At 36.2% G+C, this 12,590-nt stretch overlaps 1 protein-coding gene across 3 annotated transcripts in view; it reads right to left on the bottom strand.

Moving 5' to 3' along the window:
* Positions 1–12,590, bottom strand: part of LOC133658999 (ras-associated and pleckstrin homology domains-containing protein 1-like) — a 142,660-nt gene that overhangs the window by 117,516 nt on the left and 12,554 nt on the right. Inside the window, exon 1 of one of the 3 annotated variants that reach the window (XM_062061585.1) lies at positions 7,705–8,128. The exons of 1 other annotated variant lie outside the window; for it this stretch is intronic. The gene's annotated coding sequence lies outside the window, so the exon portion shown is untranslated. Of the gene's footprint in view, positions 1–7,704; positions 8,129–12,590 lie in introns of those variants that run through there. One more of the 3 variants, XM_062061588.1, reaches the window with a different exon arrangement.

Here is a 12,590-nt window from a genome sequence, read left to right as displayed (position 1 = left end):
GTCAAACACAAAACATGTTGTTCTTTCCCAAAATTCCCCGTTTTATGGTAATTTTCTCCCGATTGACAATGAATGGGAAATATACAATCGACTGCATATCCCACATTTCCCATCCGATTCGAACCGTTCCAACATCCACCCACTCCCCTCACCCTGGACATTCAAGCATTTCAGTTCCACTCACGCGCGTACGTGAGAAGAGAAAGTCAAAACCTCTAAAAAAAAAAATCCCCCAAAAGGGACCGTAGTCAGACCAATGTGGTCTGTAAATGATGCAAGGCACTCGTCCTACACACCACCTTAGCCATGCTCACCCTTTAGAGCACAGCTGTAACTTCTTGGCACTAAACCTGCAGAAAATAGTTTTTCTCAGGTTTCTGTGTTTACATTTTGCACTATTTTCTTACGCTTTATTAAAAAATTATTTATATATTCCTTATTTTGCACCTTCATTTTGAGGTGATTGTTAATTGTGTTTGCATTGTTTCCATAATAGTGCTGACATTTCCTCTCCTTTCTGCCTTGATAGCTGAAGGGGTTATAATACCATCCATCCATTTAGCTGAAGGGGTTATAATACCAACCATCCATCCATTTTCTACCGCTTATCCTATACATTTTATATATTTTTCCTGGTCCTTATTTTCCATAGGTGATAGAAACATCAATAATTATCGATATTGACCGATATAATACACCTATATCGTGATAGTTTTCAGCCATATCGCCCAGCCATAACCAAACTACATCAGGTTTCCACCTGTTTGTTTGCAGCTTGGTGTCAAAACTGTTTTTTGGACGGGTGGGGCCAGGAAAGCAACCATTTAAATGTTTGGTAGCGATCCAAGAAATTCCTTTCACGCTCACTGATATCACGACAAACTTTTACATCTTGTTGAGTTCTCTGTGAATAAACCCAGCAGGCACAAGACATTGATACAACGTTGATTATGCATACAGGTTGTTTTTTTTAAACTGACTTTTAAACAATGTTGCAAAATAGTTGGGTTTGTAAACTGAGACAATGTTGGTGTCCAACGTTTGATCCACGTTGTTGGTTGGGAAATGACCAAATTTCAATGGTCTAATCAACATCACAACCTGACATGGATTAAACGTTGTCAAAAAGCATGTTGTTTCAAGGTTGTATTTGTGTTGTAGAATATTGGTTGGGAAATGACCAAATTTCAATGGTCAAATCAACGGTAGAAAAAAATAATTTTGCTTCAACGTTGTATTTGTGTTGTAGAATGACCAAATTTCAATGGTCAAATCAACGTCACAACCTGACATTAATTTATCGTTGTTAAAAAGCAGGTTGTTTCAAAGTTGCATTTGTGTTGTAGAATATTGGTTGTGATATGACTAAAATTCACAACCCTACATTAAAAAAACGTTGTCAAAAAGCATGTTGTATTTGTGTTGTGGAATATTGGTTGGTGGCAACACTAAATTGACCCTAGTGTGTGAATGTGAGTGTGAATGTTGTCTGTCTGTCTGTGTTGGCCCTGCGATGAGGTGGCAACTTGTCCGGGGGTGTACCTCGCCTGCCGCCCGGGTGCAGCTGGGATGGGCTCCAGCGGGGCCAGGCGTTAGAGAATGGATGGATGGATGGATGGAATATTGGTTGGGAAATTACCAAAATTCATCGGTCAAATCAACATCACAACCTGAAATTGATTAAACGTCGTCAAAAAGCATGTTGTTTCAACGCTGTATTTGTGTTGTAGAAAGACCAAATTAAAAAAATGGTCAAATCAACGTCACAACCTGACATTGATTAATCGTTGTTAAAAAGCATGTTTCAACGTTGAATTTGTGTTGTAGAATATTGGTTGGGAAATGACCAAATTTCAATGGTCAAATCAATGTCACAACCTTACATTGATTAAACGTTGTTAAAAAGCAGGTAGTTTCAACGTTGCACCTGTGTTGTAGAATATTGGTTGGGATATGACTAAAATTCAACGGTCAAATCAACATCCCAACCTGACATTGAATAAACGTTTTCAAAAAGCATGTTGTTTCAACGTTGTATTTGTGTTGTGGAATATTGGTTGGGAAATTCCCCAAATTCAACGGTCATATCAACGTCACAACCTGACATTTATTAAACGTCGTCAAAAAGCATCTTCGTTCAACGTTGTATTTGTGTTGTAGAATGACCCAATTTCAATGGTCAAATCAACGTTACAACCTGACATTGATTAATCGTTGTTAAAAAGCATGTTGTTTCAATGTTGTATTTGTGTTGTGGAACATTGGTTGGAAAATGACCAAAATTCAACGGTCAAATCAACGTCACAACCTGAAAAAGCAGGTTGTTTCAACGTTGTATTTGTGTTGTAGAATATTGGTTGGGATATGACTAAAATTCAACGGTCAAATCAACGTCACAACCTGACATTGAATAAACCAGGGGTCACCAACCTTTTTGAAAGCAAGAGCTACTTCTTGGGTACTGATTAATGCGAAGGGCTACCAGTTTGATACACACTTCAATAAATTGCCAGAAATAGCCAATTTGCTCAATTTACCTTTAACTCTATGTTATTACTAATAATGAATGATATTTACACTTAATTGAACGGTTTAAAAAAGGAGAAAACAAGAAAAAAAAATGACTATTACATTTTGAAACATAGTTTATCTTCAATTTCGACTCTTTAAAATTCAAAATTCAACCGAAAAAAAGAAAAGAAAAACTAGCTAATTTGAATCTTTTTGAAAAATTTAAAAAAAATAATTTATGGAACATCATTAGTAATTTTTCCTGATTAAGATTAATTTTAGAATTTTGATGACATGTTTTAAATAGATTAAAATCCAATCTACACTTTGTTAGAATATATAACAAATTGGACCAAGCGATGAGGTGGCGACTTGTCCAGGGTGTACCCCGCCTTCCGCCCGATTGTAGCCGAGATAGGCTCCAGCGCCCCCAAAGGGAATAAGCGGTCGAAGATGGATGGATGGATGGACCAAGCTATATTTCTAACAAAGACAAATCATTATTTCTTCTAGATTTTCCAGAACAAAAATTTTAAAAGAAATTCAAAAGACTTTGAAATAAGATTTAAATTTTATTCTACAGATTTTCTAGATTTGCCAGAATATTTTTTTTGAATTTTAATCATTATAAGTTTGAAGAAATATTTCACAAATATTCTTCGTCGAAAAAACAGTGGCTAAAATGAAGAATTAAATTAAAATGTATTTATTATTCTTTACAACAAAAAAAATAAATTTACTTGAACATTGATTTAAATTGTCAGGAAAGAAGAGGAAGGAATTTCAAAGGTATGTGTTTAAAAATCCTAAAATCATTTTTAAGGTTGTATTTTTTCTCTAAAATTGTCTTTCTGAAAGTTATAAGAAGCAAAGTAAAAAAATGTATGAATTTATTTAAAAAGTGAAGACCAAGTCTTTAAAATATTTTCTTGGATTTTCAAATTCTATTTGAGTTTTGTCTCTATAGAATTAAAAATGTCAGGCAAAGCGAGACCAGCTTGCTAGTAAATAAATACAATTTAAAAAATAGAGGCAGCTCACTGGTAAGTGCTGCTATTTGAGCTATTTTTAGAACAGGCCAGCGGGCTGGCTACTCATCTGGTCCTTACGGGCTACCTGGTGCCCGCGGGCACCGCGTTGGTGACCTCTGGAATAAACGTTGTCAAAAAGCATGTTTCAATGTTGTATTTGATGTTGTGGAATATTGGTTGGGAAATTCCCCAAATTCAACGGTCTTAAATAACGTCACAACCTGACATTTATTAAACGTTGTCAAAAAGCATGTTGTTTCAACGTTGTATTTGTCCGTCCATCCATCCATCTTCTTCCGCTTATCCGAGGTCGTGTCTTGGGGGCAGCAGCCTAAGCATGGAAGCCCAGACTTTCCTCTCCCCAGCCACTTCGTCCATCTCCTACCGGGGGATCCCGAGGCGTTCCCAGGCCAGCCGGGAGACATAGTCTTCCCAACGTGTCCTGGGTCTTCCCCGTGGCCTCCTACCGGTCGGACGTGCCCTAAACACCTCCCTATGGAGGCGTTCGGGTGGCATCCTGAGCAGATGCCCGAACCACCTCATCTGGCTCCTCTCCATGTGGAGGAGCAGCGGCTTTACTTTGAGCTCCCCCCGGATGACAGAGCTTCTCACCCTATCTCTAAGGGAGAGCCCCGCCACCCGGCGGAGGAAACTCATTTCGGCCGCTTGTACCCGTGATCTTGTCCTTTCGGTCATAACCCAAAGCTCATGACCATAGGTAAGCATGTTGTATTTGTGTTGTGTATTGGTTGGGAAATTACCAAAATTCAACGGTCAAATCAACGTCACAACCTGACATTGATTAAACGTTGTCAAAAAGCATGTTGTTTCAACGTTATGCTGGAGTTGCTCAACGTCAGGACTAGGGATGTCCGATAATGGCTTTTTGCCGATATCCGATATTGTCCAACTCTTAATTACCGATACCGATATCAACCAATACCGATATATACAGTCGTGGAATTAACACATTATTATGCCTAATTTGGACAACCAGGTATGGTGCAGATAAGGTCTTTTTTTTAAAAATGTATAAAATAAAATAAGATAAATTAATTAAAAAGTTATTAAAAAGTAATTACCGTAAATTCCGGACTCTAAGCAGCTAATTTTTTACTACGCTTTGAATCCTGTGGCTTATAAAACGGTGCGGCTAAATTATGGATTTTTTCCCTCGCTAACGGAAACGCTAAGTAAAAGGGCTGTTCCGCCTTCTAGCCATCCATAGCGTTTCTACTCGTACATAATTTTTCCATTCATCACTCCAGGCAACTTTTGTTAAGTTTTACAATACGACTAAAACTATTCATACTTGCCAAACCGTCTAATGTGTGATGTCTATCGGAGTGTTTTCATGCATATTTGTACATGCTATCGTTATGTATTCTAGCTAGCGTTGTTCGCATTAGTTAATATGCTAACAGGTTTACGAGTGACTGAGTTGGTATTATTAACTTATAATGGCATTCGTTTGTGTTGTTTCAGTTTCACACATTCACCAAATAAGGATAGATAAGGACCAAGTGTTTAGATTTTGGGGCTGATCCGGATCACCGTCTGTATTCAGGACCTCTTCAGAGAGCCGCTTGTAACAGTGAATATTATATGAATACAGATGTATGGAATCGCTTTATGATATTACTAGGGATGTCCGATAATGGCTTTTTGCCGATATCCGATATTCCGATATTGTCCAACTCTTTAATTACAGATACTGATATCAACCGATATGTACAGTCGTGGAATCAACACATTATTATGCCTAATTTGGACAACCAGGTATGGTGAAGATAAGGTACTTTAAAAAAAATGTATAAAATAAAATAAGATGTATAAATTAAAAACATTTTCTTGAATAAAAAAGAAAGTAAAATAATAAAAAACAGTTACATAGAAACTAGTAATTAATGAAAATGAGTCAAATTAACTGTTAAAGGTTAGTAATATTAGTGGACCAGCAGCACGCACAATCACATGTGCTTACGGACTGTATCCCTTGCAGACTGTATTGATATATATTGATATATAATGTAGGAACCAGAATATTAATAACAGAAAGAAACAACCCTTTTGTGTGAATGAGTGTGAATGGGGGACAGAGTTTTTTTTGGGTTGGTGCACTAATTGTAAGTGTATCTTGTGTTTTTTATGTTGAATAATTAAAAAAAACAAAAAAATTATATTAAAAAAACGATACCGATAATAAAAAAAACGATACCGATAATTTCCGATATTACATTTTGAAGGCCTACTGAAACCCACTACTACCGACCACGCAGTCTGATAGTTTATATATCAATGATGAAATCTTAACATTGCAACACATGCCAATACGGCCGGGTTAGATTAGTAAAGTGCAATTTTAAATTTCCCGCGAAATATCCTGCTGAAAACGTCTCAGTATGATGACGTTTGCGCGTGACGTCACGGATTGTGCGGACATATTGGGACAGCATTGTGGCCAGCTTATAAGTCGTCTGTTTTCATCGCAAAATTCCACAGTATTCTGGACATCTGTGTTGGTGAATCTTTTGCAATTTGTTTAATGAACAATGAAGACAGCAAAGAAGAAAGCTGTAGGTGGGATCGGTGTATTAGCGGCCGGCTGCAGCAACACAACCAGGAGGACTTTGAGTTGGATACGCGCTACCGTGAGTACGCAGCTTTGGCTTCCAAACATTTGATCGCTTGCCCGTCCGTGCGTGCCGCTATGTGCATGTCACGTACGTAACTTTGGGGAAATATATGTGCTGTATGAACTTTACGGAGGTGAACGGTACTTTGGGCTGTGGGATTGAGTGTGTTGTGCGGGTGTTTGAGTTGAATTGGCGGGTTATATGGACGGGAGGGGGGAGGTGTTTGTTATGCGGATTAATTTGTGGCATATTAAATATAAGCCTGGTTGTGTTGTGGCTAATAGAGTATATATATGTCTTGTGTTTATTTACTGTTTTAGTCATTCCCAGCTGAATATCAGGTCCCACCCGCCTCTCACAGCATCTTCCCTATCTGAATCGCTTCCACTGCCCTCTAATCCTTCACTCTCACTTTCCTCATCCACAAATCTTTCATCCTCGCTCAAATTAATGGGGTCATCGTCGCTTTCTCGGTCCGAATCGCTCTCGCTGCCGCTGGCCATGATTGTAAACAATGTGCAGATGTGAGGAGCTCCACAACCTGTGACGTCACGCTACTTCCGGTACAGGCAAGGCTTTTTTTTTATCAGCGACCAAAAGTTGCGAACTTTATCGTCGTTGTTCTCTACTAAATCTTTTCAGCAAAAATATGGCAATATCGCGAAATGATCAAGTATGACACATAGAATGGACCGGCTATACCCGTTTAAATAAGAACATCTCATTTCAGTAGGCCTTTAAAGCATTTACATCTCTAGTCAGGACCTAATTCAACAAGTTGTCAACGTTGTTTTAATGTCTCGTGCCTGCTGGGAAGACTCTCTGTATTGAAGTGTTTGCTATTCTTTTGGTTTGTGTCTTGGTTTTCCCCATATATACAACTCATGGTCACATCCTAAAAAAAAAAAAAAAAAAACCTTCCTAAAAATAATTTAGTTGAGAGTCTGCATAAATTCTGCAACCTTTTTAGTGACTTCGCAGCTGTCATTGTGGGGGGGGGGGGGGGGGGGGGTTGAAGGGGTGGACACGCCCATGTGTGCGTCATTCCCTCACGCGTGCCACGCCTTGCTTGTGTCCGCCCCTGCACGCCTGGTCCTGGCCCTCCAGGCTGCGGCAGCACAACCCAAAAGAGGCCGGCTGGAGGGGGCTGTCAGCCGGCTGCAGAGGCGCTGTCAGCCGGTTGCGGTTCGCATCTATTGCCGGTGTGCGCGCACAGCCAGGCCCTGCGGCGTTTTGGTGCACGGAATAACGGCGTGCAAGGGCAGGAAGCAACGTGAATGCAACATTGGTGTCAAAAAATAAATAAATAAATAAATACATTTTCATTTCCCATTAATCGCTCTTTTTTTGTATGTGTTCACGCAGAGGAGGACACACACTGGACGAATTACCTTCTAAAATGTCATCTCTAGCTGTCGTTAGGAGGCGCAGAATGTGATGAAAATGGAAGAACAACGAACGCTGACACAAACAGATGCGTTAAGGCGATGGGGGGGGAAAAGAAAGAAGAAAAAAAAGATACTTACCGCCGTGATTTTGGGCGCCGAGCGAAGAAGCGACCGGTGCGGACCCCCAGCAGGGCGACGACCGAGGCTTGTGCCGGTTTGGTTCCCGGTTCAGGCAGACTCCTTTACCGTCACTCGGACCCCGTGTGCCCCCCTTTAGCCGCCCGCCTGCTCGCACACTGCACGCCCAGAACGCTGCTGAGGCAAGTTAGCAGCTAAGCTACCGGGCCGACTTCCGGGTATGCTTTTCAAAGTAAAAGTCGCAGTAAACACGTCAATAGGTACTTTTGCGAACACGGAACCATGTTTAGGCCGAATGTAACCCCTCCACATGTTCACCAGTCTGTTTATAGTCAATTTGACTCACGTACGCGTTATTTCGACGGGCTTGTTTTCATAAAAAGCCTTGAAATCGACGTCATTCTTTCATACAGACCAGCTGCGGATCATCGACATATTGTTTGTATGTCTTTATTCCTCTTTGGTCTGTTCGCCCCAAACCCGCGAACAATACAAAAAATAGAAACCGTATTTGGGAGACGTATATCCCGTCCACTTTCGGTGTTCCGGTTGGACACCGAATCCCGAAAAAAGTCCACGGGAGCGCGCATCCCTGATGTCCTGAGCGCGTTCACAAATCCTTGTTTATATTATATTCTTTATTTTTCACATCATTGATCAAAACTTCCACCTAGTAACGTAAACTAAACTCAAACATACATATAATAACGTAAATATAAGTCAAATCATACATCTAATAACGTAAATATAAGTCAAACATACATCTAATAACGTCAATATAAGCCAAAACATACATCTAATAACATAAATATAAGTCAAAACATACATCTTATAACGTAAATATAAGTCAAACATCCATCTAATAACGTGAATATAAGTCAAACATACATCTAATAAAGTCAATATAACTCAAACATACATCGAATAATGTGAATATAAGTCAAACATACATCCAATAACGTAACTATAAGTCAAACATACATCTAATAACGTTAATATAAGTCAAACATACATCTAATATCATCAATATAAGTCAACACATACATCTAATAAAGTAAATATAAGTCAGAACATACATCTAATAACGTAAGAATCAGTCAAAACATACAATAACATAATATAAGTCAAAACATAGATCTAATAACGTAAATATATGTCAGAATATACATCTAATAACGTAAATATAAGTCCAAAACATACATATAATAACGAAACATAAGTCAAACATACATCTAATAATGTCAATATAAGTCAAAACATACATCTAATAACGTAAATATCAGTCAAAACATACAATAATGGAAATATAAGTCAAAACATACATTTAATAACGTAAATATAAGTCAAAACATACCTGTAGTAACGTAAGTATCAGTCAAAATATACAATAACGTAAATATAAGTCAAAACATACATCTAATGATGTAAATATAAGTCAAAATATACATCCAATAACGTAAATATAAGTCAAAGATACATCTAAAAACGTAAATATAAGCAAAAATATACATCTAATAACGTAAATATAAGTCAAAACATACATCTTATAATGTATATATAAGTCAAAACATACATCTAATAACATCAATATAAATCAAAACATACATCTAGTAACGTAAGTATCAGTCAAAACATACAATAACGTAAATATAAGTCAAAACATACATCTAATAACGTAAATATAAGTCAAAACATACATCTTATAACGTAAATATAAGTCAAAACATACATCTAATAACGTGAATATAAGTCAAACATACATCTAATAAAGTCATTATACCGGTAACTCAAACATACATCTAATAATGTGAATATAAGTCAAACATAAATCCAATAACGTAAATATAAGTCAAACATACATCTAATAACGTAAATATAAGTCAAAACATACATCTTATAACGTAAATATAAGTCAAAACATACATCTAATAACGTGAATATAAGTCAAACATACATCTAATAAAGTCAATATACCGGTAACTCAAACATACATCTAATAATGTAAATATAAGCCAAAACATACATCTAATAATGTAAATATAAGTCAAACATACATCTAATAATGTAAATATAAGTCAAAACATACATTCTTATAATGTAGATATAAGTCAAAGCATACATCTAATAATGTAAATATAAGTCAAACATACATGTAATAACGTCAATATAACTCAAACACAACTAATAACGTAAATATAAGCAAAAACATACATCTAATAACGTAAATATAAGTCAAACATACATCTAATAATGCAAATACAAGCCAAAACATACATCCAATAACGTAAATATAAGTCAAAACATACAATAACGAAAACATGAGTAAAAACATACATCTAATAACGTAAGTGTATGTCAAAACATACATCTAATAACGTAAATATAAGTCAAACATACATCTAATAACGTCAATATAAGTCAAAATATACATCCAATAACGTAAATATAAGTCAAAACATACATATAATAGCGTATATATAAGTCAAACATACATCTATAAATGTCAATATAAGTCAAGACATATATCTAATAACATAAATATCAGTCAAAACATCCAATAATGTAAATATAAGTCAAAATATACATCTAATAATGTAAATATAAGTCAAAACTATCATCTAATAACGTACGTATCAGTCAAAACATACAATAACGTAAATATAAGTCAAAATATACATCTAATTACGTAAATATAAGTCAAAATATACATCCAATAACGTACAAATAAGTCAAACATACATATAATAACGTAAATATAAGTCAAAACATACATCTAATAACGTAAATATAAGTCAAAACATACATTTAACAACGTAAATATAAGTAAAAATATACATCTAATAACGTAAATATAAGTCAAAACATACATCTAATAACGTAAATATAAGTCAAAACCTACATTTAACAACGTAAATATAAGTAAAAATATACATCTAATAACGTAAATATAACCCCATATAAACAAAAATATCACAGCTGCTTATTCAGTCTTTTCATATCAAAGTCTGACCTCTAGTGGAGAACTAAGAAAAAATGCAAGGTTTTTAATGGGTAAATACTGAGGCCTGCCAGCAGGGAGCAACAAAGATGACATAAACAAATAGTCTATTTTTGTCAATCGTAAATAACATTTATTAGTGCAAATGTAAATGTTAATGTGTGGAAGTCGGAATATACCATAAAATAATTACAAACACTAAATTGAAAAATAATTTGGTGCTCCTGGTCAACAGAGGGCAGCATTTCCCTTCATATATAATAAATACATGCTCGCATTAGTTTGCTGTTGGGATCTCGATACTGTATCAACAAATCCACGGTATCTACAATAACAATATTCCATCCATCCATTTTCTACCACTTTTTCCCTTTTGTGTAATTTCTATTCCTAATGCACAAACATAACAACATTACCTCATCACAAATTCTGACTGTATAATTTTAAAAAAAGTTACTGTATAATGCAATTAATGCATTTTTGTTTGAAAGCGAACACATCTAATTTATAATTTACGCAATACCGCCAATGACCAACAGAGGGCAGCATTGTCTCTCTCTGCAAATAACAAAGATAGCAATGGCCGACATTAGTTGACTGAGTGCTTGTTGTCTTGCGGTTTAAATGAATAATTTGATGTATTTTCAAAAAAAATAAACAGTTTATGTGGTATTTTATTTTAATAATAATAATAGTAGTACCTATTTAATACCGTCAGTTTCCTTTAATTATGTATGTACAAATATAAGCTAGTAAAAACTGGTACATTCTTTACATTATTGGATGATGTACAGTAATAATAGAACTATTTGATGGTTTCATATTTACAGTAGTAGTGGCCAATACAGAAGATAATAGTTATTCAGTTGTAAAACTGCTGCTGACCAACAGAAGGCAGCATTTTCTCTTTTACTGTACAACGCACAAACTAGCAATATAACTGATGCCAGCTAGCTTGACTAGGGTTCAAAATATTAATACAGCAATTGTATTTTCGAAAAAACAAAACAAATGTATCATTATCAATAATGTATCATCATTTAATTTTTTTCAATAAAAATAGTACACACAACAAAATGCACTTTCGCTAGCAAGCTGTATATAAAAATATAAGCTAGCAATAACTGCTATGTCCAGTTGTATACAATGTTGCATGGTGTACAGTAATAGTAATTAGGGATGTCCGATAATATCGGACTGCCGATATTTTCGGCCGATAAATGTTTTAAAATGTAATATCGGAAATGATCGGTATCGGTTTCAAAATTATCGGTATCGGTTTCAAAAAGTACAATTTATGACTTCTTAAAACGCCGCTGTGTACACGGACGTAGGGAGAAGTACAGAGCGCCAATAAACCTTAAAGGCACTTCCTTTACATGCCGGCCCAGTCACATGATATCTACGGCTTTTCACACATACAAGTGAATGCAAATGTATACTTGGTCAACAGTCATACAGGTCACACTGAGGGTTGCCGTATAAACAACTTTAACACTGTTACAAATATGCGCCACACTGTGAACCCACACCAAACAAGAATGACAAACACATTTCGGGAGAACATCCGCACCGTAACACAACATAAACACAAAAGAACAAATACCCAGAACCCCTTGCAGCACTAACTCTTCCGGGACGCTACAATATACACCCCCCGCTACTCCCACTCAACCCACTCATGCTCTCTCAGGGAGAGCATGTCCCTCCAAGCTGCTGTTTTGAGGCATGTTAAAAAAAAATATTACACTTTGTGACTTCAATAATAAATATGGCAGTGCCATGTTGGCATTTTTTTCCATAACTTGGGTTGATTTATTTTGGAAAACCTTGTTACATTGTTTAATGCATCCAGTGGGGCATCACAACAAAATTAGCCATAATAATG

This window comes from Entelurus aequoreus, linkage group LG10 (genome assembly GCF_033978785.1).
Source record: "Entelurus aequoreus isolate RoL-2023_Sb linkage group LG10, RoL_Eaeq_v1.1, whole genome shotgun sequence".
Classification (NCBI taxonomy): Eukaryota; Metazoa; Chordata; class Actinopteri; order Syngnathiformes; family Syngnathidae; genus Entelurus; species Entelurus aequoreus.
This window is presented reverse-complemented; position numbering and strand designations above follow the sequence as displayed.